We start from the raw sequence: 23,360 nt of genomic DNA, 5'->3' as shown, positions 1-23,360 counted from the left end.
CGACTGTAATAATCGTCTGCGACTGAGCAAACGTATAAAATAAGATTTATCGAGAAATTGGTAGCCTTAATTCGTTTATTTTAATATTTTAATGAACAACATGCACCGTGGCTTGTTTTTTTTACAAATGTATAAAATTCATTGTTTCAGTTTCAGTACAACCTACTTTAGCAAATATACCAATATATATATTATAGGTCATAATATCATCATCATCATCTCGCTCGGCCTGTATACGTCCCACTGCAAAGCACAGGTCTCCTCTCAGAATGAGAGGGCTTGGGCCCTTATTCCCACGGGGGCCCAGTGCGGGTTGGGAACTTCACAAATACCATTAAATTTCTTCGCCGGAGTGTGCAGGATGATAATATTAGGTACAAAGTTATAAAATTTACTCACAAATATATATTCAATTCCAACAATAACATAGGTACGTTTTGGAAGCGTATAAGTTTGAATGAAATCGATTTCCTCATAATCGCCTTTTATCACTTTTGAGTATTAGCCATTTTTAAAAATTGCGATCTAGATGTAGTCATAATCTTTCCCTTGATTTGTGTCCAAAATAAAATAAAATTTTATTTCCTAAAGCAAGTCCTGGCTAAGGATTGCAAATGCATCGATATCCGAAATAACCGGAAAAAAAACAGATTTATGCTGCCTTTTATAAATTCGGATTTTAGCATAAAAATCCGTTTTATTTTCAATTACCTACAGTGAACAAAGTTGATTAATATTTATTTCTGTATGTGAACGTTTTCCCTCGATCATTCCCGACCAAGTGTTTAAGAAGTGTAGTTGAGTTTTGACAAAAAATATTGGAAGATCTCCAGTCTTTTAAAATAAATGTTTTCAGTAAACATACAATTGCCTCGTTACCTACGCGATATTTTGTCGAATGATCGATGTAAACAAATGACTGGTTGAGCGTACCTACATACAGGCTGTTGCATGGAAGAATAAAATTAATTAGTACGTGGTTGTAAAATTATAGTAAGTATTAGTGAATAAATTGTAAAAAATACTTGTACTTATATTCACATTTTTTATTTAGTACATTATTTAAAGTCATCTGAATTTCAAAGTAAAACCACGAAGTGCAGGGAAAATTAAATTGATAACTGTTATTTGGATATTGGTAGTTGGTATAAATGATGATGTAGGGCTATGTTTTGTGGTCCATCCATATCTACTTATATTAAACTGGTCTGTTACCCGCGATTCCGTCCGCGTAGAATTCGGTTTTCACTATCCTGCTGGAACTATGAAATTTTCCGGGATTAAAACTATCCTATGTCCTTCCCCGGGACTCAAACAAACAAACAGACTTACAAACTTTCGCATTTATTATATTAAGTGGGATTTTGAAAATGACGATAGTGGTATAGCTATTTCTCAGTTTGTGTGTCAGTCATCTTTCATTTATGTGTTTAAAAAATATTTTTGAATTATATTTATAGTAGGTAAATTAAATTATTATAAAGATATGACTTAGGTGCATCTTACTTGAATTGACGTATACACGCTGTATGCTAGCTATCCAAGTAGATTCTCCAAGGCTGTGTACTATTGTGCTAAACAAGAACGCAAACACCCTTGAGTGGCTCGAATTGCGAGAAGTGCTGTTTTTGTGTCAGCCTGTATCTACTGTCGTATACACGTTACATACAACCTTATACAAGTTATAGGTACATGTCACCAACATAGCTCAAAGAATATACAAGTAAAAGTGGTAATGGGCGGAACATGGCAACGGGTGATGGCGAGACCAGGTTCTCGAGTGCCTCTCACTAGGTGGTCTGGCTATAGGTACATTGCGAGAATCGGTGGATTGGATACCGGGTAATAATACCGATAATTGTCGCGTTCTAAAGGGAGGCCTTTTTTCAATAGTGGCCATTTTCCGGTTGATGATGATTATGACATTACATCTCTGCCTTACCACAATAGACTGTTTGACCACCCCGGGTCTACCATGTGCAATCAGCATCAAAAGTAGCTGTACAATTTCGTATACGTTGTCGTTTTACAGCCACAATATGCGTCAGCAATAAACGTATTCTTCGCAAATGGATTCGCGGGCTGTTGGCTAGTACATTAAATGAGTAATGATACGCAAGGGCTCGCAAGGGTATGTCAACTTGACATTTATAGGAAAAAGGCTACAATTTACGACAACAGATGCCAATTAAAGTGATTACTACGGTGTTGACTAAGTAATTATTAAATTACATCCGCTAAATACAGTAATCAATTATGATGAAAAGGATGGCAATCAATAATACTAATGAAGGGTTAATTATTACAACGAATAAAGGGTAAGTATCTATACGTCTCAGAGCACTTGTGATAGTATGGAGGAGAAGAATTGCGCTTCGCTCTGGCCTATGTGTGAAGTCACACTTGAAATTTACCATGAGCTTTATGGTGAAGGAAGACATTGTGAGGAAATCTGTAGAAATTGAATGGCGTGGAATTTTTATGCTGCTTACTAAATAATGTCATGTTGACATCCCATACATTAGGCAAAGAAATCATAGCGAACTTGATTACGAAGAGTTTCCTCCCTGGTACGTGATTCAGTTTCCTCGTCTTCATCCTGGTGCATCTTACTTTTCACAAGCTTTTATTTAACTTGCAATGTATGGTAATGTGCGGGCTAAATCTTGCAAGTTAAATTTGACGCACTTCAGTGGTCGGATTGACTTTAAATTTGGCATACTTATGTAAATCTGGTGACAGTAAAATAATCTGGTAGTGGACCGGCTAGAATCGTCTCCGCAGGACGGAACTTCTCAACGGTTAGTGGCATCGACTTGAAATTTGGTACGGAAATGCAGTTTGGATCACAACAAAAAGTCAATATAATACAGTCAACAAAAAGTACAGTAAGCAAAAAAGTTTTTCCTAAAAAAAAATCATTTTTAACAAAAACTTATTAGGCTAACTACCTACTCTTACTTTTTGCCCATCACACGAGCTTCTTCGTAAATAACAGGTGGATAATGTCATAAATACCATAAATAAGTATGACCGGTGCCTCAATCTGGCACAGCTCTTTGCTTATCTGTCATGAATTTTCTGCTCCAAATAGCACTGTCATTGCCAAGGTAACGAGATATCGGAATAATGAGAACTTGCCAATTTTTATTCTAATATTTCACCCTGATTGTAAATGAAATTGTACAAGAAATGTGCATTTAGATGTCAACATTCGTTAAATTTTATAACTTATTCCGGGCGACTTCGACTTCTGTATTTATAGGTGTGTATTTAAACCTGTATTTGTACTACTTCTTTTTTTTTATGCCTGTAAATCTATGCTATGAAATGAAAAATGTTTTGAGTAAATATCTCTGTTTGTTAGGAAGATAATGGTCCCGAATAAATTAAGGAATAATGAGGGACGAGGACTGGTGAAATGTTTGTTTTAATGTATTAAAATAAGTTTTTGGTACAATGACAATGAATCAAATTCAATTGGCAAGATTTAACCTAAACAAACTAACATACAAAGCAAGTTTAATATAATTATAGATGTTGATGTAAGAACTCGTAAAGTGTGTACGGGCGTTTAGTGTTATAGCGACGCTTAAATTGTTAAAGCCTTTTTCGCAATAATCCCACTAATATAATAAATGCGATAGTTTGTAAGTCTGTTTGTTTGTTGGTTACTTCTTCACGTCTAAACCGCTGAACCGATTTAGATGAAATTCGGTATACAGATACTTTAAGAGTCCCGGGGAAGGACATAGGATAGTTTTTATCCCGGAAAAAGTTCCCGCGGAATAGTGAAACCGAATTCTACACGGACGGAGTCGCGGGTAACGGCTAGTTGCTTAATAAACAAATGTATTAATATGAAAAGAAAATGCCAATGCATCTGAGTACGTAACTCTAATTACCTAATTCCATGTGGTGCAGCACACGGTATTCGAGCTAGATCCAAAATAGCTTTCCTATTTCCAGGGCACGCACCATCGCGTCCATTCCCAACTTCAAACACAGTTCTGTTACATTATAAAGCGGAACCAGCTCCCTTTGCTAACCACCAATAAATTCTCGAATAATTCGGAACAGCAGTTATTTCGGGAAGTCGCCTGGACATGCTCCAAAAGCGAGCACTCGGTCACTTTCCACGCTGAGTCAATGACACAAACTACACAAAGTGAGTAACAACGCTCACTTGCTTCGTAGTGACGCGCCATTGCGTTCAGTTTCACGGGAAAATCTAAATTTATAAATTTTATTCACTATTTTGATTTCGAACCCGATGTTCTCGAGTGAGTCAGCTTTTCGTGCGATTACAATTTCGTGGGAGTAGCGCGGGAAAACGGTTTTACGTGTTTGTGAGTGAAAATTTTGGGAAGGCTCACTAAGCTACTATCATTTTATTTGTCTTTCGAACAATTGTTTTTTTAGACTATCGCGGTCATTAGGTACTAATTTTATTATTTAAATTCGGGTTTTGTTCCGAAATATTGAGCTTCTCTAAAATCAAGGTACCTACGCCCTACGAATAATAATTCTTATTATTCATAGCCTACGCCAAACAAACCCCGAATTTAAATCATAAAATTGTTTTTTTTTCTTGTAGAATGTCATTTTATCGTTATTTTAACTAAGCTCATAAATATTTGAACAGTGTAGGTATAATATTTATGCAATATACTTTTCGATTCGAGTCGAAGTAAAAACAAGAAATTGTTAAAAGGTGTTGTTCTTACCTGCTCGAGTATAAATATTTATGTATTTTTGCGTATAGCTTCCAAAGATTCGTAAAATATTTAAATGTTTATAGAAGTACAAGCTCACCTTGGCGGTTAAGTACATATTGTCAGTATGTTTAAATCCTATGTCTAATCGCAAGTCTCGACTGTAAGAACTACGTGTATTAATGTATGTCAATATAAAACGCAATTATTTAAATTATCAGTAATAGACATCTTATAGGAGTGCTGCCTAGTTGAGACAACAAACATTTAAAAAAATGCACGTTTATACAGGGTGGAAAGTTTAGATGGGGCAGCAATACTGGGTTAAGACACTAAACTTTAGTTAAAATGTTCAGTTTTTTGTTGTCTACATACTGTTTAATTTTCTTTAAGCATAAAGGATTCATATTAGTAAAAAAACAACATGAGACAGTTTCACTTTGCAAATTAGTACCCTACGAACTGTATGGAAAAAGTTTTCTTTGATTTGTGGGTGTTCCAGTACTTTAACCTTAGTTGGTCTCAAATAGTGTTTTAATCCTTGATAGAAATGGGACCGATTGGCATTAAAAAAAAAAAGTCAAATCTGTAGATTTTCTCGCTGACTATACATTTTATCAAAAATCTGTGAATGTCGATTGTCATCACTCAAAAAGTTAGTAAAGGCCTCCTTAGAGCAAGTACATAGTGTGTAATCTACCGTCATCTGCATTAATATCTGCCACAGCGGAACGTACAAAAATATCTGACACGTCCTACTTGCCCTAGAAATATAGTCGTATCAGATATTTACGCACGCTTCGCCTAATCAACTAGGAGCATGTAGTTCGAAATAAATGATCATTATAACTAGGCAGTGTGACACAATCAATATGCAACATTTACGATAATATGGGCGTTAAGAACGCTTAACACATGGTACATCCTTGACAACTAATTGATGCACGTTAGATCATCAACAGAACCCGTTCACACTATAACATTCCATGTGCTCATGCAAAGGTAGCAGTCGGAAATTGGTGACATTTTACATTTTAAATTACTATCAGACTAGCATTGATATCTATCGTAAAGTTGTGTTTATGTGGTTGTTGAATTCTTAGACAAGCAGTCATAATATTTACAGATCTATTGAATAATATTTCTCCATCGTATTTTGTCCGATAAGTTCGTTTTTATCTTGTTTTCTCAATCAGCTTCAGTAAACTTCAGTAAGCTAGATAAATACGAACTTTTTCCGACAAAATACGATGGCAATAGATTACTCACTACATCTGTATTCGTAGTCTTGTTATGCGGCGTGTATTATATGTATAGGTTTAGTTTTGTCGTCCTCAGAAGCAAGATAGATTAATGCCTAGTGTGTATTAACATAATTGGCATTTGGTCGATCTACCGCCCTAATTGTCATTCTAGATCTATGTAGCTAGAAGCATCCTCCATATGTACAATGGTGATAATATGACAAGACGATATTTTATCCCGAAAAAAGCTTTTGCTCGCGGCTTTGTCTACCAAGGTTAATTCGTATGTTACAATCGTTTGTATGAGTAACTTTCATTTTACAATGGAACTTTTTCCAGTCAGCCGTTTAATATAGTTAACCACCCTTTAACGTGGATCAAATATTTGGTTTTAACCCTTTTACAGATCATTTCTAGAATAAGTTTCAAAATCTTAATATAAAACTGACTAAAATATATGTACACTAATGTACTCGTAGGAACAGCAATAATACCGATAACGGTAGCTGGCACATCCCTAAGCATTCCGATGCGACTTTATGTTATCTTTTTAACCCAAAAAAGGCGAACGAAGTAAGTTGAATACAAATCGCGTAATTTTTGTAACAATTTCATTCCTTCTTGAGTGTGCTGTAGGTAGCTCTAGCAGTTTCAAAGAGTTGTAGGAAATGATTAATTTACATCTAATAGCTGGTACGTTTTATCATAATAGGTCATTCGAGCTATAAATTCTAGATGGACCCCGAAAAAATCTTTTTTATTAGAAATTCGTTATAGCGGAACTCGGAAGATGTAATTTGCAGGTACACGATACATACTCTACTCATATTTGTCCAAATTGTTCACCAACGTCAGAAACTATGAACTGAAAATGTGTCTAGAAACACTTCTCCCCCATCGCTTATAAGTTCATAAAGTTCTGGGTATTCAGATAACAGTAGTAATTTCCCATAAATATAACTTAAATAGTCACTAATAATACTCGTATTAATAATGCGACACCAACGTTATTTAAAAGAGAATTAGCATGGTTGTTTTTATACTTTATTGTTTATTGATCTTATCACATTGTGGTGAACGTATTATTGCGTTTGCTTGACAACCTTTGGTGTCACGAATGGACGAGTAGGTATGTTTTGTGTACTTACACATATTCTTTACATATTCAATCAATAAATTACTTGTGTTAAGAAACACAATTCAAATATTTGTAAGCTGTATTGGCTATCATTCACTAAGCAAGGGCATGTAATGTTAGGTATTTAAGTAGGTAATTTCAAAATAATACATAATGATAAAATTATTAAATGTAAAGAAGTCATAAGAACAGAGACTGCGAGTTGGCTTTTGCCCAGCAGTTGGACTATTTTATACAAGCAAATAACAAAAAAATAAATAATGACTGCACAATTAGCACAAATACCGTTATTGCAGCGTAACTAATGATCCCTTATAATTTAATGCAATTTTCACCGGATTTACCATTAAAGCGTTGCTACATAATTAGTTAATTTAACTCATTATTACATTACTCTAAAAGGTTAACATTATTAGCTATTTTTAATCCTGACTTGACACTTTACAATGAAGTGATCAGAAAGTATCATGTTTGATCATATTTTTTCTTTTAGTGTTAATTTAGTAGTAGTGTTAATTTACACACGTTCCACTCCACCCACACGTGCATAATCTACAAGAAATAGTTTGAAGATAATTAGTTCCTATTATGTTGATACTCGGACTACGTGTTTGTAGTAAACAAACGGCAAACATCTGTTTTATTGACGGAGGAGGACGATAAGGAACGTAAATAAACAGATAGCGATTGAGAGCCATCAAGAACAACTCGCTGATATAAAGCAGAACATTTCAGACATCGGAATGATAAAAGGAATTAATATCGCACATTGAAACGTGCCAGAAAATATTTGTGGAACATTTAAAGTGAAATACACGGAAGAACATAGAGGAGCATTTTGAAGTGTACATATGTATAAAAGTATCGAGTTTGGCTAGAATTTCACAGTATTTATGGTTGCTGACCTGAGTGAAGAATCGCTCTCTCGCTTCAGCCATGCTCTCGTTGCGTAGTCCATCGTTGTCGGTATCGGTGATTTCAGGATGCTGGGCATTAGGCTGGCGCTGCGGAGTCGGGTCATCTGGTACGTCTACAGCTGGCGTTGTTTGTGTTAAAGCTTCAGCGGGCACGGCCGCCGGAGCGGCTCGCTCAGACGAGTCCTCGGCCATCACTTTTCGCTCGACACTCCCGTCCCCTTGGCCACCACCAACACCGTTACTCTTCGCACTGATTTTCGATTTATTCTTCTTTTTCGCTTTCGTCTTCGGCTTCTTCGGCGGCTTGCCCTCGTGGAAGCGTCCGCTGGCGCAGCACTGCACGTTACCCATGTCGGAGCGCGCGCATGTCGCGAATCACTCGGTCGGCGGGAGTCGGTTCGGTCGGTCGGTCGGTCGTTTGATCGCGACGGCGTCGGCGCCAGCTCGCGAATGAGGATCCCAGCGTCGCGGCGCCACCCACCCGCCGGTATTTTTGACGCAAACTTCGGAATCGCGCTGACCGCCGATTACGCGGATGCCGTCGACGGAGGATCGCATCCGAAAGCCGAACCGCGTGTCGGCCGCGCTGGCGTCATCGTGCCCCGGCCCCCGCGCCGCAAGGTCAAGGCGTGATCATTGTTCCCGGCCGCTGCTGCTAGACGCGCGCCACCGCTCCGCACCGATGCCAGCCGATTAACCAGTAAATCACAGCCAACCACCAAAAGCCCAGCGCGAGCGACCGCCAAGCACACCACAGCTCGGCACGCCACAGATAACCGCTATGGTATCGATCACGCTTCGTAAACCAACTTCAGCTGCCACGGGAACGGCGTTGTTACACGTACGATCGCTTTACGATTTCGGTTTATAACGATGTTGTCGCGTTTTTAATTAGAAACAAGTTTACCGAAGTAAGTCGAGACAAAACTCGTAAAAGAATAACAAGGCTTTGGCTATGCCCTAAGCGACCTTCGTTTCTTTTATTTCTTTTCCGCGCGAAATGTTGATAGCCTGAACCGCACGTGTTGTGGCGGCGGTTGCCGGGCGACCGCTGATAAACAGTTTCCTACGCTAAGCCCACAAACGAGAGAAAACGCGACGGAAAACACTTATAATATTACGATGGTGGAAGTTCTCAATTGGCGTAGGGACAAAATACCGAAAATCACTTTTAAACATAGAAAATTAGAGTTTTTTTTTCTCTGTCGATTGGTAGTATTCAAGTTACGATACGCCCCTTACTTTTGCTGTTATCAACATTTATATTTTAAAATAAAATAGCTTAAGGGACATGTATAAAAAATATTTGAGCTGAAAAATGGCGTAAATGTATTATTTTTTTAATATTTGGGTCGTAAGGGGCTGTGGCAGTCTCATATGTCCTTTACGACTCGGCTCATTCGTTAAAAAAACCCAACAATATAATAAAAGGGCGTATGGGTCAATTATTGTTCATTGCCCTTTACATCCAACATTTTATAACGAATAGATAAAAAGCAAGAAGTTGTTGGGCGTAACCTTACCGCCTGTACCTATTTCTTGTACCTAACATCAAAATACTAACGCGTCTACCTACCTTCCACGCGCCGAGCGTTTGCGCATTGCACATTCGTCAGTCGTGTCAGACGTCAAACGGAGGACGTATTTGATTGCCTACGTTGTTCTTTGTCACGCGCGCGTATTTTTTTTATAAGATGCCAAAAGCAAAACAAAAAAAGAAGATTAAGTTGATGGATCCATTAATGGCTTGACGTCGAGCTAACATTTCCGTAATGGAATTTCAGTCAAGGATGTTGAGGTAAATTTTCTTAGCTACTTTGTTTATTTTAAGCTGTTTCTGACAGATCCTAATAAAGGAAGCCTGTGCCCAGCAGTGGGACGTATATAGGCCGAGATGATGATGCATACAGAATAATAATTGGCCTGTATATGTATGTTGAGGGTTAAAAATGGTATACTCGGAACGTCGTAAGGGACATTAAAAAACAGCAATTTATATAATAATAAATACTTTTATGGGCGTAAGGGGTATAAAAAGCAAGAGCTAGAGTAAATTGTCGGTCGTAAGGGCAGTAGCAAACAGACATTTTAAAAAAAGTGTAATTGGTACGTCGTAAGGGCATTAAACAACAGCAACTATAAAAATAAGGAATACTCTTATGGGCGTAAGGGACATCAAAAGCTAAAACTAGAGTAAATTGTTAGTCGTAAGGGACAGTAACAAACAGACATTTTAAAAATTGAGGTTACTTTATGGGTGTAACTTAAAGTAAAATACCTAGCTTGCTTCTTTTAGTTCATTAAAATACCTTGTTAATGTTAGGTCGTAGGAGGCATCAAAACAGATGGTTTTTAGAACTTGTAGTGATTGAAACAACAACTCAAGCAGGCATACTCCCAAATGTGCAAGAAATAGTGCAAGCAAGCGTGCAAGAAAGCATGCAAGCAAGCATGCAAGCAAGCAAGCATGTAAGCAACCACCTAAGCAGGCTTGCAAGTGAGCATGTAATTTTGTCAATCAAATCAACAAACATGCAATTTTATCGGCCTGGGTTAGATGAACATCGCGGGTTACCCCGATCCCGCGATGACCGGTCTATGGTATCTCCTCCAGCGCTCATGAAGCGGGCTGGCGTCCCACTCCCTCACAGCTGCAATCAGTGTGTTAGAGGAAGCATAAATAGTGCAAGCATGCATGCAAGCAAGCGTGAAGCCAGAAGGCAAGCATGCATGCAAACAACAAATCAAGCAAGAATACTCCCAAATGTGCAAGAAATAGTGCAAGCAAGCATGCAATCAAACATGCAAGCAAGCATGCAAGCAAGCATGTAAGCAATAATGCAAGCAAGCAGAGTTAGTACGCCAGTGGTGGTAGTGAAAATCATTTCATCATCATCGTCATCAACAACATCATCAGTTCGTTTATCGCTACCCCCCGGAACTATGCTATTTTCCGGGATAAAAACTTATTTACTTGGCGATTTTTAACAGCTGCAATATCTTCCTTGACCCTCTCAGCTATAAACAAACAAGTCAGCCATAGCCGAGCATTTGTTGGAGTCAGGACCAAACCACTGGATTGAGCTTCACAATCCCAAAATTCTGTCCACGGAACGTCATTTCTGCTCAAGAATGGTACGTGAAGCCGTTGAAATAAAAAAGCATAAAAATGACAACCGGGACGATGGATATAAGCTTTCATCTTCGTGGAATCCTGTTATTAATAAGTGTCGACGTCGGGATGAGTGTTGTGAGTCGGTGTGATGGGGTGACAAATAAAAATCACCAATTGCGGGTAGTTCGTGATACGAGTGCTGGTACTATTAGTGATCAAGTGCGGGTAGTTCGAAGGACTCGCGCTGCTAGGCAGACTTGACACCCCACACTTCAGTCCACTCGTGACCACGGCCACTGCAATGTTGCCGAAACGTCGAGGTAAATATTACTCGTGTGTGTTAGCGTGATAAGTCCCGTTGGTGGTATTTTGACTATGAGTGAGAATCACGAAAGTTTAAAACGTTATAAAAATTATTTGAGTTTTATTTAACTTTTAACTCATAATGTCCATTTAAAGAAAATGTTACAAATTACATATTTTTTAAGGGGACGTACAAAATTATGGCTTTTGCGCGTTTTTTTAAATAATTAAAGTGGTTCTTTGGGTTAATTCACTTTTTTTTTTTTAATTTCTACAGGAACTTACGTCCAAATATGTAGCAAATAAAATATAAAATGTCCTATAAGACCAAAAATCGGTTACTACATTATTTATTTATTTTCGGTTTATGGGTGTAAGGGGCTATGACACCCATATGTCACGGGCGTAAGGGACAGCTATTTTTCTTATTAAGCTTTTTACGAAAATGTCTATAGTTTCACGTTGAAAAGCAAGAAAATTCAAGATTTTACGTAATTATAACGTTCTGCTAAGTTAAACATTAACAATGCTGTGAGGGTTTGAAAATTACCAAAAACTTCTTTTCGCTCTCCTGAAAAGTAGCATTTTGTCCCTTACGTCAATTGAGACTTCCACCATCGTTATGGTTAATAGCAAATTCACCTATCAGCGTTGTCTGCTACGAACGGCAGTTTAAATGGTAAACAGAGGTATTTAGATCACGACTTCCTTCCTGTTCTCGGAACATGTGAGGAAGTAGTCCTAAATATGCTATCAAGTATAATTGATGCATCTAATATGTTCCCGTGGCCAGTCAGTCGATCAATCGTACTCCTACTAATATTTGTGTAAGTTTGTGAGTATGTGTGTGTGCGTGTGTGTGTGTTTGTTATTCCTCCACGCTAAAACGGCTGGATGGATTTGGATGATATTTGGTAGGAGGATAGTTGGACGTTTGGAATAAGACATACCTAGGCTACTTTTATCCGGATATTCCCACGATATTCGACGGAATAAAATCTCTAAATCTCATCCGCTGGGTATAGTCATGAAATTAGGCACTGTTTATAACGCAACGTCAATAAAGACCACTATGCCATTTTTGGGAGTTCCTACGGGAATTTAGTAAAATCTCGGAATTTAAATTCAATTTCTGGATCTAATTAATGATTTGTTTACGCTTGCGAAGCGGGGGGTAACACTGTTTACAATATTTTAAGCCTTATAAAATTACTTGTATATAAAAGAAATGAATATCTATTTGCTTCAACTAATTCATAAATCGAGTGTCACCGTTTCAATACAGTTATGCAGCATTGTATTGTGTAGGTATTACCGGCGATGCAAGCACCGTAGCCAGGTCATTAGTATTGGTGACGCGTAGTTCATAAATTTAACTATTAAAATTTATTGGTAAGTATTGTACCTGGCACTTTGTACGTGTGTTCCATATTAGAATTTCAACTAATATGTATATGAGAAATACATCGATAGTTCTCAGAATGTATTTTCAGTTGCGCAAAGATGCAGTTCACATTGCAAAACGCTCATGTCTCGATGTTACCTTTTTATTATATTTACACACGATGCATAAGTATGCTAATGATTTCGATCTCGTACGTAGACGGTTAGAAGCTATAGAGAACCCTTTAAACAATAGATAGGCGTTCGTAAACTTAGTAATACATTAATTTGAATACGAAACACCAAGACAAGAATTATTTGTTCAAAAATCACTACGGAACGAAGTGCAGTAAAAAACGTAGTTTTTTTTTGTATAAATAATAATGTTTTCCCATCGTATTTTTCCGATAAGTTCGTATTTTTCATGCTTTCTCAATTAGCTTAAAGATAAGATAACATTTATTTGCAGAAAAAGGGTTAATTACATCTCTTAGTGTTATGTTAAATATCGTTCCTTCTTTTTCAGCTGCATTCATACAGCATGCAAATGATGCATTCAGTAAATTTCAGTGAGTAAACTAGTTGAGAGAGCAAGATGAATACGTACCTTTCCGACAAAACACGATGACAAAGCATTATTCACTACATCTGGCCCTATTTATTTATTTGAATAAGTAAATACTACGAAGTGCAAAACTCGAACTTCGTATGTTGCCGTCCCGCTGACGCTTATGTCATTTAATACGCGAGTGAAAGGGACGGTGCGATACGAACTTCGATTTGCGAGTTTCGTAGTAGCCCCTCTGTATTATCAGCAACAAAATATGCTACAGCAGGTGCAGGACCCTTGTGCAAGGTCCGCCCGGATTGCTACCACCATATTGTTCGCTCATGCATGTGGTAGGACCTTGTGCAAGGTCCACCCGGATTGCTACCACCATCTTGCTCGCTAATCCTACCGTGAAGCAGCAGTGCTTGAACTGTTGTGTTTCGGCGTGGAGAGTAAGACAGCCGGTGAAATTACTGGCACTTGAGGTATTCCATCTTAGGCCTCTAGGTTGGCAACGCATCTGCAATACCCCTGGTGTTGCAGATGTTTGTGGGCGGTGGTGATCTCTTATCACCAGGAGACCCACTTGCTCGTTTGCCATCCAGCCGAATAAAAAAAAAAGTTACCGGTCATCAGTCCAACCTGCACAAGTGCACAGGGCCTCCCTAAACTGCATCTTCCACTACGTGATTGCCACTCAAGAAGACATTGACTCCTTTCCTTTCGCCTTCAGTTCTTTGAGCAACATGCCCCAATTAGCGCTACTTCATCGTGCTATATCGCTTACTTTGGCTCTTCTTTCATATGATTTCATTATTTTCTTAAATTAACTAAGTCACCTGAAACACATTAACCGCCACGACAGGCTGTGACATCGCAGAATCCGATCGTAAACACATGCGATCTGGGCTGCGACGCCATCTCGTGTCGCAATAGTAGAGAGCAGCATTGATAAATATAGATACATATTTAAAGTTTAAAATGAACCTTTAGTTAACGCTGTAGAACTCGTTTTATGTAGCTCTAAGCTTCTAACTAACTAACTAACTAATTTGGCTCAGGGACCCAAAGAGCACGACATCTGTCCCGATCGTGCGCAGCCTCTTGCCAGTCGTCGACTTGGAGACGTCGCAGATCCGCCTGGACACTGTCCTCCCAGCTCTAAGCTTCTAGGGAGCTTAAATGTTGGTATGTTTCACGGAGCTATTAAAAAAGGAGCAGCTTTAGTCTTCAACGACGAGATTCAATTTACTAATGTCAATGATTTACAATAGGTCATTATGTTAAAAGTTATTAAGACGATAGAATAAAGAGTAAAGTCATGCATGTGTATATTTCGAATTGCAATGTGCCTCAAATGAATGTCATAGTGACTCAATGGTGTGCGTGAGAGAGTTCCCAATCCGCACTGGGCCGCGTGGAGCCATTTCATTTTGGGAGGAGTCCTATGCCCAGCAGTGGACGTATAGGTATAGGCCGGAAGCAATTTATGATGGTGATGATATTATCTGTGTAATCGAATAAACACAATAAATAATAATATCTAATACCTTTATACGATCAATTCTTCTCTTCTTCAATTCAATTCTTTTCAATTACCTATTCAATTCAACAATTCTTTTTTATATATATTTTGGGGATTTCGACTAAATTTGGTATGGATGAAATCGATCTAGCTTGGTCTTATCTCTGAAAAAACGCTTAATAACGAGTTATAGACGAGCAAAGCTCGGTCGCCCATGTACTGAATCATCATCATCATCCCAGCCTATATACGTCCCACTGCTGGGCACAGGCCTCCTCTCAGAACAAGAGGGCTTGGCCATAGTTCCCACGCGGGCCCAGTGCGGATTGGGAACTTCGCACGCACCATTGAATTGCTTCGCACGTTGTGCAGGTTTCCTCACGATGTTTCCTTCACCGCAAAGCTCGTGGTAAACAAATGTGATTCCGCACATGAATTTCGAAAAACTCAGAGGTGCGAGCCGGGTTTGAACCCACGACCCTCTGTTTAGACGATAGGTCAAACCACTAGGCCACCACGCTCATGTACTGTATTATTCAATATTAAATTTACCGACCAAAGTTAATCATGATAACTAAAGGATTACGCAATTTATGGTTTTCTAATCTTAAAATCCATAAAATATGTATAAGACGTTTCAGACAGTCAAATTAGCAGTCTTGTTAGGGTTCCGTAGTCAACTCGGAACCTTTATAGTTTCGCCATGTCTGTCCGTCTGTCTGTCCGCGGGTAAGCTCAGAGAACGTTATACTAGAAAGCTGTAATTTGACATGAATATACATATCAGTCACGCCGACAGTGTGTACAATAAAAAAAGTAAAAAAAAAATTTTAGTTTACTTCATGACGTAAAGTGGCGGTGTTTTTTCCTCGACTAACCATAGGGTTAGTAATATATATTTGGGGTATCGTTGGATAGGACTTTAAAACCATTGAGGAGTTGCGAAGACAAATTTTCTATTCAGTGATCTGTTTGCGAAATATTTAACTTTAAAGTGCAAATTTTCATTAAAATCGAGAAATTGAAAAAATCAGAATGGTTGTAAATACTTATATCAAATTTACAAGGAAAATTATAGCTAAAGATTGCTGGAGAATTATTAGTAGTTTAAGAGTAAATAGCAGCCTAAGGTATAAAATATACCTAAACTTGGAAGATTCAGATCAGTACACAATACGAAATTTTTTTTTTTTTTATATTATTTGATTTTTCGTAATGGCTACGGAACCCTATCCTGGGCGCGACACGCTCTTGACCGGTTAGTTTTATTCACAAAATCGTTTATCACACTTGACAGATTTGTGAGAAGTACCCCTTTACGAAAATATACGAGTAGGTATTATGATTAAGCACGTTATTTTCGATAAGAATGACGCATCAAGAACGTGGTTAGTTAACTAAATATTGTTAAAATTCTTATCTGTGTTTGTTTACTGATTTCTGTTCAGCAAACTGGTTTGACTTGCCCGATCGCAGACTGTTTGGTTGTGTTAGACAATCACTAGCCGCCGGCAAAAGCTAGTGAAATAATATCAAATGTGAATCTAGATGTTACAGTACTTTGATATATTACATGATACTTTAGAAAACCCTCAAAAACTAAATTGCTATCAGTCCTGCGGATTATTATATTTTTAATCAAAAAACAGAAAAAGAAACTTGTTTTTATATTTCGTGTTAGCTCAAACTAACATAACGTCTAGAACAAGAGATGGCAACTGTTCTATATACTTACTCATCTCCCGAAAATTTAAAAGGCTCAAATGTGCATTACCTTATTTATTTAATTTTGTTTATGTTTTATTTCTTAACTAAGGGCTGAATGGAGTCCTTTATCCCCGTATTTTATGAATTAAATTCGGGTTTTGTTCCGCGTACCTTGATTTTAGAGCAGCTCGATATTTCGGCACAGTAGCATGCGCCATGATCAAACTTCTCTAAAATCAAGGTACGCGGAACAAAACCCGAATAATTCATAAAATTAGTAATGACCGCGATAATCTAAAATAACCCTGTATTTTGTGTTATTTTTTCTTAATATATGTTTTTTTGTATTTTTTATTCATTTATGTTATGATATTTATTGCAAATCACATATTCAAATTCAATATAAACCATAAACATAAAAAAAAAAAAAAAAACACACGTAAATTCAAAATTATCAATTTATTGAATTAATATTTTATTTAGGTACTTTTGAAGAAATGGCTTGCCAAGTTTCTTGCGGCGCTTTTTTTCTTGGCAATGGATGACCTTTCCGAAAAGCGCAGGTAGCTTAAGAAAAGTGACTTGTAAAAGAGCCCTTTGCGCCCGCTTACAGAATAAACGTTTTAATTTTGATTTTGTACAATATGGCTGTCACTCACCTATCAGCATCGCTTCTTCCGTAGCCATGGCGACTCCGCGCTCCAGGGAGTTGTTCAGCGGACCGCAGGTGCTGGTCCAGCTCAGCTGTGTCCAACTCCAGCTGTGTGAAGCTTGGAGTTCCTCTTCTTGATAGAGCCTCCTGATACTGAGTATCAGAGTGTGAGGCGCGTCGAGGGACCTGAAGGGTCAGCGGACGGAAGCCGAGGCGAGACGCCGCTGGAAAAAAAAGATTTGTAAAATACTCTCTCTCTTTATACATACTTGGGGGAGGCCTGTGTCCAACAGTGCACGTCCTACGGCTGATATGATGATGATGATAAAATTATAGCTTTTCCCCGCTACTCCATCTGCGAAAAATTTGTTTATCGTATCGTTATTCTGCGGGAATCATTAAGTTTTCCAAAAAAACTATCATAATATGTCCCTCCCAAGATCTCAAAACTATCTTTAATCACATTTAAATCGGTTCGCATACAGTTACTTTCGCATTTATATATTAGTTTAGATGTAGTATTTCTCATGTAGAAAATTTTATAAAAACTGTTTTGTGTCGTCATGTCCAATGCAGGTTTTCAGGCGTAACTCGAAAGGCCTATCTAAAACTAACTAATACTGATCCCTTTTGTTTAGTCCGTCTATTAATTAATATTTATTTTCTGACAAGCGCCACAGCTCCGATCATAAAGTTGTAAGTAATAAATGTAAAATAATACAAAAAAAACCTTTAAAATCTATCTAAAACAAGTAAATTAAGAAAAATAATACACTAAATTCTTTCTTAGGATAGTAACGTTTTTTTCTACCTAATATAATCCGTACTTACTTTGTTTTAAGAATATGATAGTCAATTTCTAGTAACAGAAATAGTCAAGTCAAGTTTTGCAATACGTACCTACATTAATTTTTAGTTTTAGATGTAACTAAAGCAATTCCACAACACACGCGAAAAAATAATCTAAATCTCTTTTGCACTTGATGGAGATACGTTTTAAGGAATAAAGTGATCTAAACTACTTGCATTTACATATTCAAAAGCTCTACTAAAACACCAGCTGACCAAGCCACCGGCCCCACCTGTTTTCCCTATCAATATTAAACTGCAAATATTTACCACTACCGTTTTCCTCAAACAAATCCAATGACGTCATAAAGAAAGTGTTTGATTGAAATCCATGTGGACAATAAAGTGCAAGCACTGTGGCAAAGTAGAAAGGTATTAAATATACCTTTAAATATTTAGTATTTGTTACCAAGTTCATTGAGTGTAAATTACTTCTTTATTGAATAGTTCAGAAAATACGTCTTTTCGAAAGTTTGTTAAGTATTTGCAAACTCACGCTTAGAATGATGGAAATTAGTGTAAACAAGAAATACTTGTACTGAATCTAGGTTCTAGGGTGTTAGTAAACAATACTAATAACCTAGGGGTTAATTGGTTGCAATTAATTATTTAGAAGTACTTTTAATGCACAACAAACAATATAGCACTAAAAGCAACTGTTATCCAATTTGTGATTTAAATCCTGACAAGTTCCTATTTAGCCCTCGCTATGTTGCGGATTTTCAGTGGAACTAATTTATTTTAATGGTAATGATTTTTTTTGACAACAGACATTGGAAGTCATTGATGAATGTCACCGATGTACCTAAAGAAATCGATTTTGCAATCAAAATGCCCAAAAAAGTTCACCCCAATGCAAAAAAAAAAAAATTAAATACATTCAAATGGTTACGACAGAAAAAGGACGAAGCCTACCGATGAGACTTACATCCATACTTCTCTTAACCACGCAAAATGCTGGCAAAGCTAAAATGAACCCGGTGTGTTAAATCCGTTTTCAACCGGCAAACGATATAAGGTGCGGTAATTCTGTAAACGGGGTTATTCCATTTATTTAAAAATTCTCCTAAACGTGTTGATGTTTAAACACTGGCAGCACTTAAATGGACGCCCTATTTACCCTCCTCGCGTCTCTCCAGATGATGCGAGGCACCGGCATCGGTTGACGTGCAATATTTTTTTTTTTGGTCGAGTGCATTTCGTGCCAAAAAATAAATACGAAATAACCCCAACATCGCTATCTCTAAAACCTTGATAAGTTACAAGATTGAACTATTGATGTTATGACAAATAATCGTTTTTGCGAATGACTGTGTCAGTCTAAAAGGCCTAGATATAGTTTAAAAAAAATCCCGAATTACCCCTTTAGGGTTATTCCAGTGAAGTGATTCCCGAAATAACCCCAGCTTACTTTAGTAGTATAATTGTCTGAGGTATTCAAACTTTCAACTTTTCAAGATTTAGATTTTTTTATTTTGGTGTAAGGGGGCCAAACCTCCATCTATGGACCCCAAGCCAACCTTACCTGCCCGTGGTGCACCCTGCCGTCTAATAGACTGGACTCTGGCAGCTGGCTGATTGCGGCATAGTGCAGCCAAAATCGGCACAGTTAAGTCCCCGCCCCGGATGGGCTGCAGCATTGGCGGTGCAATAAACTGTGCCCTACGATCGCCAACTCGCATGCCCAGTGTGAGGATTATGGGCAAAACCCCTACCAGAAATGAAGCGCACGGCAAAGAGATCCCCAGTCCCGTCGCCCCGCTATTCCTTGCCATAGTAGCGTTCATGGTAACGGCGGGCAGAGGATGCTAAGAATCCCGGGCGATCCAAGGCTACCTAAGTAAACTGACGGACGGACTTTTAACTCTTCTAGCGCAGTTGGAAGTGGAGCTGGAGAACATAAGGTGGCATATTCAGGAGTTAAGTGAAGTACATAGAGAGGGAGAGGGCACCATCACTTAGACTCGGGCCACCTTCTGTACTTCCGCGAGGATGATCAAACATCACAGGGTGGCGTAAGGTTTCCTTGTTAATAGGTCCCTCTCTAACAACATTAAGAGATCTCCAGTGTGTCGAACAGGGTAGCGTACCTGATACTTCGGCTAACAAAAACGATGTAGCATGAAGTTTATTTAGTTGCTTGCTTGCTTCTTTGAAATATTATGGTTCACGCGAGCGAAGCATGCTCACTTGCAAGCTTGCTTAAATGTTTGCTTGCATGCTTGCTTGCTTGCTTGCTTGCATACTTGCTCGCAAGCTAGCTTAAATGATTGCTTAAATGCTTGCTAGCATGATTGCTTGATTGCTTGTTTCATTGAAATGTTATGGTTCACGCGAGCGTAGCCGCGGTAAAAGCTAGTTCAAAAATATAAAAGTGACATGGCATTTCTAAATTTTTATATACTTACTAGTATATTCCCGCGGCTTCGCTCCTCTCCCCTATGCTGCTATTCGGGCGGAGACAAACCCACACATCAAAATCATAATAATCTGTCCAGCTGTTCTCGAGTTATAAATGGTGTAACTAATCCAGCTTTGTTCTATAATGTATGTAGATTAATATTCCTTTGCGGCAAATTTGAAACCACATTGCGTGTGGGTTATTTCGGAATACAGAGATTGAAAAAATCTGTAACTATTATATCTATAACGAAATATAAAAATAAAAATGAATGGGGTAATTTTAGCCTAAAAAGAAATATGAATCTTGAGCCAAATTATAATAAAGTCCACCTTTCAATAACACGCAGAATAACCCGCATATTCCCAAAATAGCCCCTGTGCAAAAAAAAATAAAGTAACTAATTTTTGAAATACCAATATTTCCATAAATCGATCATATTTAGAAACTTTTTTATACAGTATATAAGATAGATTAGTGGAAACGACAGAAATATCCTAAGACTTTAAATATAATGTACCAACTCGGAGTAATTAACGAAATTACAAACGTCATGTCAAACTCATCAAAAATCCACGTGGAATTACCCCAAAGCACTTATTGTTTATGCCGGTGGACCAATCGAGATTTGTTCCCAATGCACTCCTAATAAGTATATAATGATAAGGAAAAAAAGCCGATTATCATGACTCCATGAACAGGAACAATTTTAAAAAATGGATTTTGCAGATTAATTCCCAATCTCAGTGAACCCACGTGTGTTATAATGGATAATGCCGGTACCATTCTTTCCAAATTAACAAAGCTTTCAACATCTGGCGTAGAAAACACATCATTGCTCATTTCCACAAAATGTTACTTCCCTATCACTGTGACTTGAATCCCATTGAGATGATTTGGGGCATCATGAAAGCAAAAGTGGCAACTAAAAATGTTTCTATCACGAATGATGCCTTCCTAAAGCTCGTTGAAGATAGTTTTCAGTATTTACATAATCAATGTTTATAATTTTATTGAATACTTAAAAATAGAACTTACTTTACACTTTGTCATTATTTAGGAAGTGACTATAGAAAATTGGAGTAAATGCTGCGACCACGTAAAAAAATAGAAGACGGATATAGGACAAAAGCTACTATACTGTCCCTACTATTCATTGACGTACACGTATTATTGCCATATGTAAGCTGTTTGTAGCGACACTATATCAGGGCTAAATAGAAACTGGTCAGACTTTACTTAATGAAAATCTTACCCTTTTGTTCATTCTTTTGCAGCTCTTTCATTGCTTCTCGAGCGTTGTACAATGTCTGCGTCGTGCAAGATAACGGTCTAATGGAGATCCTTGCAGTCCACTGCCCTGCAGCAACGTGGCCATAACTCGCTTCGGCTCTTCTCTCTCAGGACTCCTTCCATACGTCCCGTACACGTTCTGTTCCTGATCATCATCCATATCGATAAAACTGTCCTCAAACTGTTCGAAACTTTCCAAGTCGGAATCTAATTCACTCCTTGAACCGTGGGATTTTGGACGATAGAACGAATCAGAGTGTCGGTCGGAACTCCATCTGCTTAGGTTCAGGTGTAGAGAAGCTTCGCATGACATACCCCCTCTGAAGCGGCCGGGGTGAACCTTCGTGTCACTTTGCGCTGCCGTGAAGAATAACTTCTAGGCAGTTGGCTCCTGGAGCTAGTCGGTATCTTGCGTTGCTGCTGTTGGCTGGTTCTCGTTGCTATCAGACTCCTACCCCGACCTGCGCTAGGCGCTGGCGTCGGTTCCTTCCGCCGCATTATGTTTAACTACTCTTCTCGACGTAGCCGTGTTACACCCAATGGGCCCCACTACCAACTGACACAGGGAACAGTTGAAAATCGCATGTAACTTCAATCTGTGCGCTATGCGTATCGAGTCCTGACGGATCGAATTACCATATCTTGTAACAAGGCTGCAACTCAGATGATATATCATATGGTAAGGAATGGTGAACACGATCGACCTGGTGATAATTCTGGACACACACACACAACAATTAAGATTAGTTGCGTTGATTCGGGCTATGTTTAGATCCGCATATGTTTAAGACGTAATATGCTGCACACGTTTTTAAGTAGCTTGCGACAAAACTAATTTCATGGTCCCGTTTTAAGTCGTTATAAACTTAATATGGCGATATCAGATCGGCACTGGTAATCGAGCTTGGCACAATTATTTTTTTACAATGTTCTCGAAGTATTTTTTTTTGTGACGCGGTTGATAAAATAGCTGTTATTTCCAAATCCACGTCGATTCTTCTACAGTACACACTACACTGTTTACACTAAATAGGGGAACTGAATTTGAAGCATAAAAGCTGAATACGAAGCATACTCGTATTATGTAACCGAAGCTCTTATTAACCACATAGCTGTACTCAAAGCACAGCTGACGACACTGAACATTCGGCACTTAATGCGAAGAAGCTGCGCCTGGGCATCGTAGCGGACAACTTTCTCTTCACTCATGCGCACATGATAGGCTTTAGATTAATAACTTACATTAAAATCGTTGCCTCGATAAATGAGTTATCTCCAAATTACATTAAAAGAATCCTCACATTTCCGTACATAAATATGTGGGAACTTACCAATAAGCGGTGTCATATATTCCGCATTCATGTTCGCTTTAAGAGTTGTAAAAGTGCTTGATACCGAATTATTTATGAGTCTGGTGTATAATTAAAAAACAATTTTGAAGCTTTCACAATCGTGATGTGTAGTATTTTCGCTAGACAACAATTTATATTTTTTTTTGATAAATTTGACACCTAAGTCGTGGGTTGCAGCACACGTGGAAATAATATACAAATGTGCTGATTTCGGTT

General features: G+C 38.1%; 1 protein-coding gene and 2 pseudogenes across 1 annotated transcript in view; 1 reads left to right on the top strand and 2 right to left on the bottom strand.

Annotated features, from left to right (window-relative positions):
- Window positions 1–23,360, bottom strand: part of Sarm (sterile alpha and armadillo motif) — a 134,457-nt gene that overhangs the window by 104,642 nt on the left and 6,455 nt on the right. The window lies entirely within an intron of this gene.
- Window positions 8,735–23,360, top strand: part of LOC141428045 (putative fatty acyl-CoA reductase CG5065) — a 45,688-nt pseudogene continuing 31,062 nt past the window's right edge.
- On the bottom strand, window positions 16,392–22,290 carry LOC141427672 (uncharacterized; annotated as a pseudogene).

Source organism: Choristoneura fumiferana, chromosome 5, assembly GCF_025370935.1.
Source record: "Choristoneura fumiferana chromosome 5, NRCan_CFum_1, whole genome shotgun sequence".
Taxonomy (NCBI): domain Eukaryota; kingdom Metazoa; phylum Arthropoda; class Insecta; order Lepidoptera; family Tortricidae; genus Choristoneura; species Choristoneura fumiferana.
This window is presented reverse-complemented; position numbering and strand designations above follow the sequence as displayed.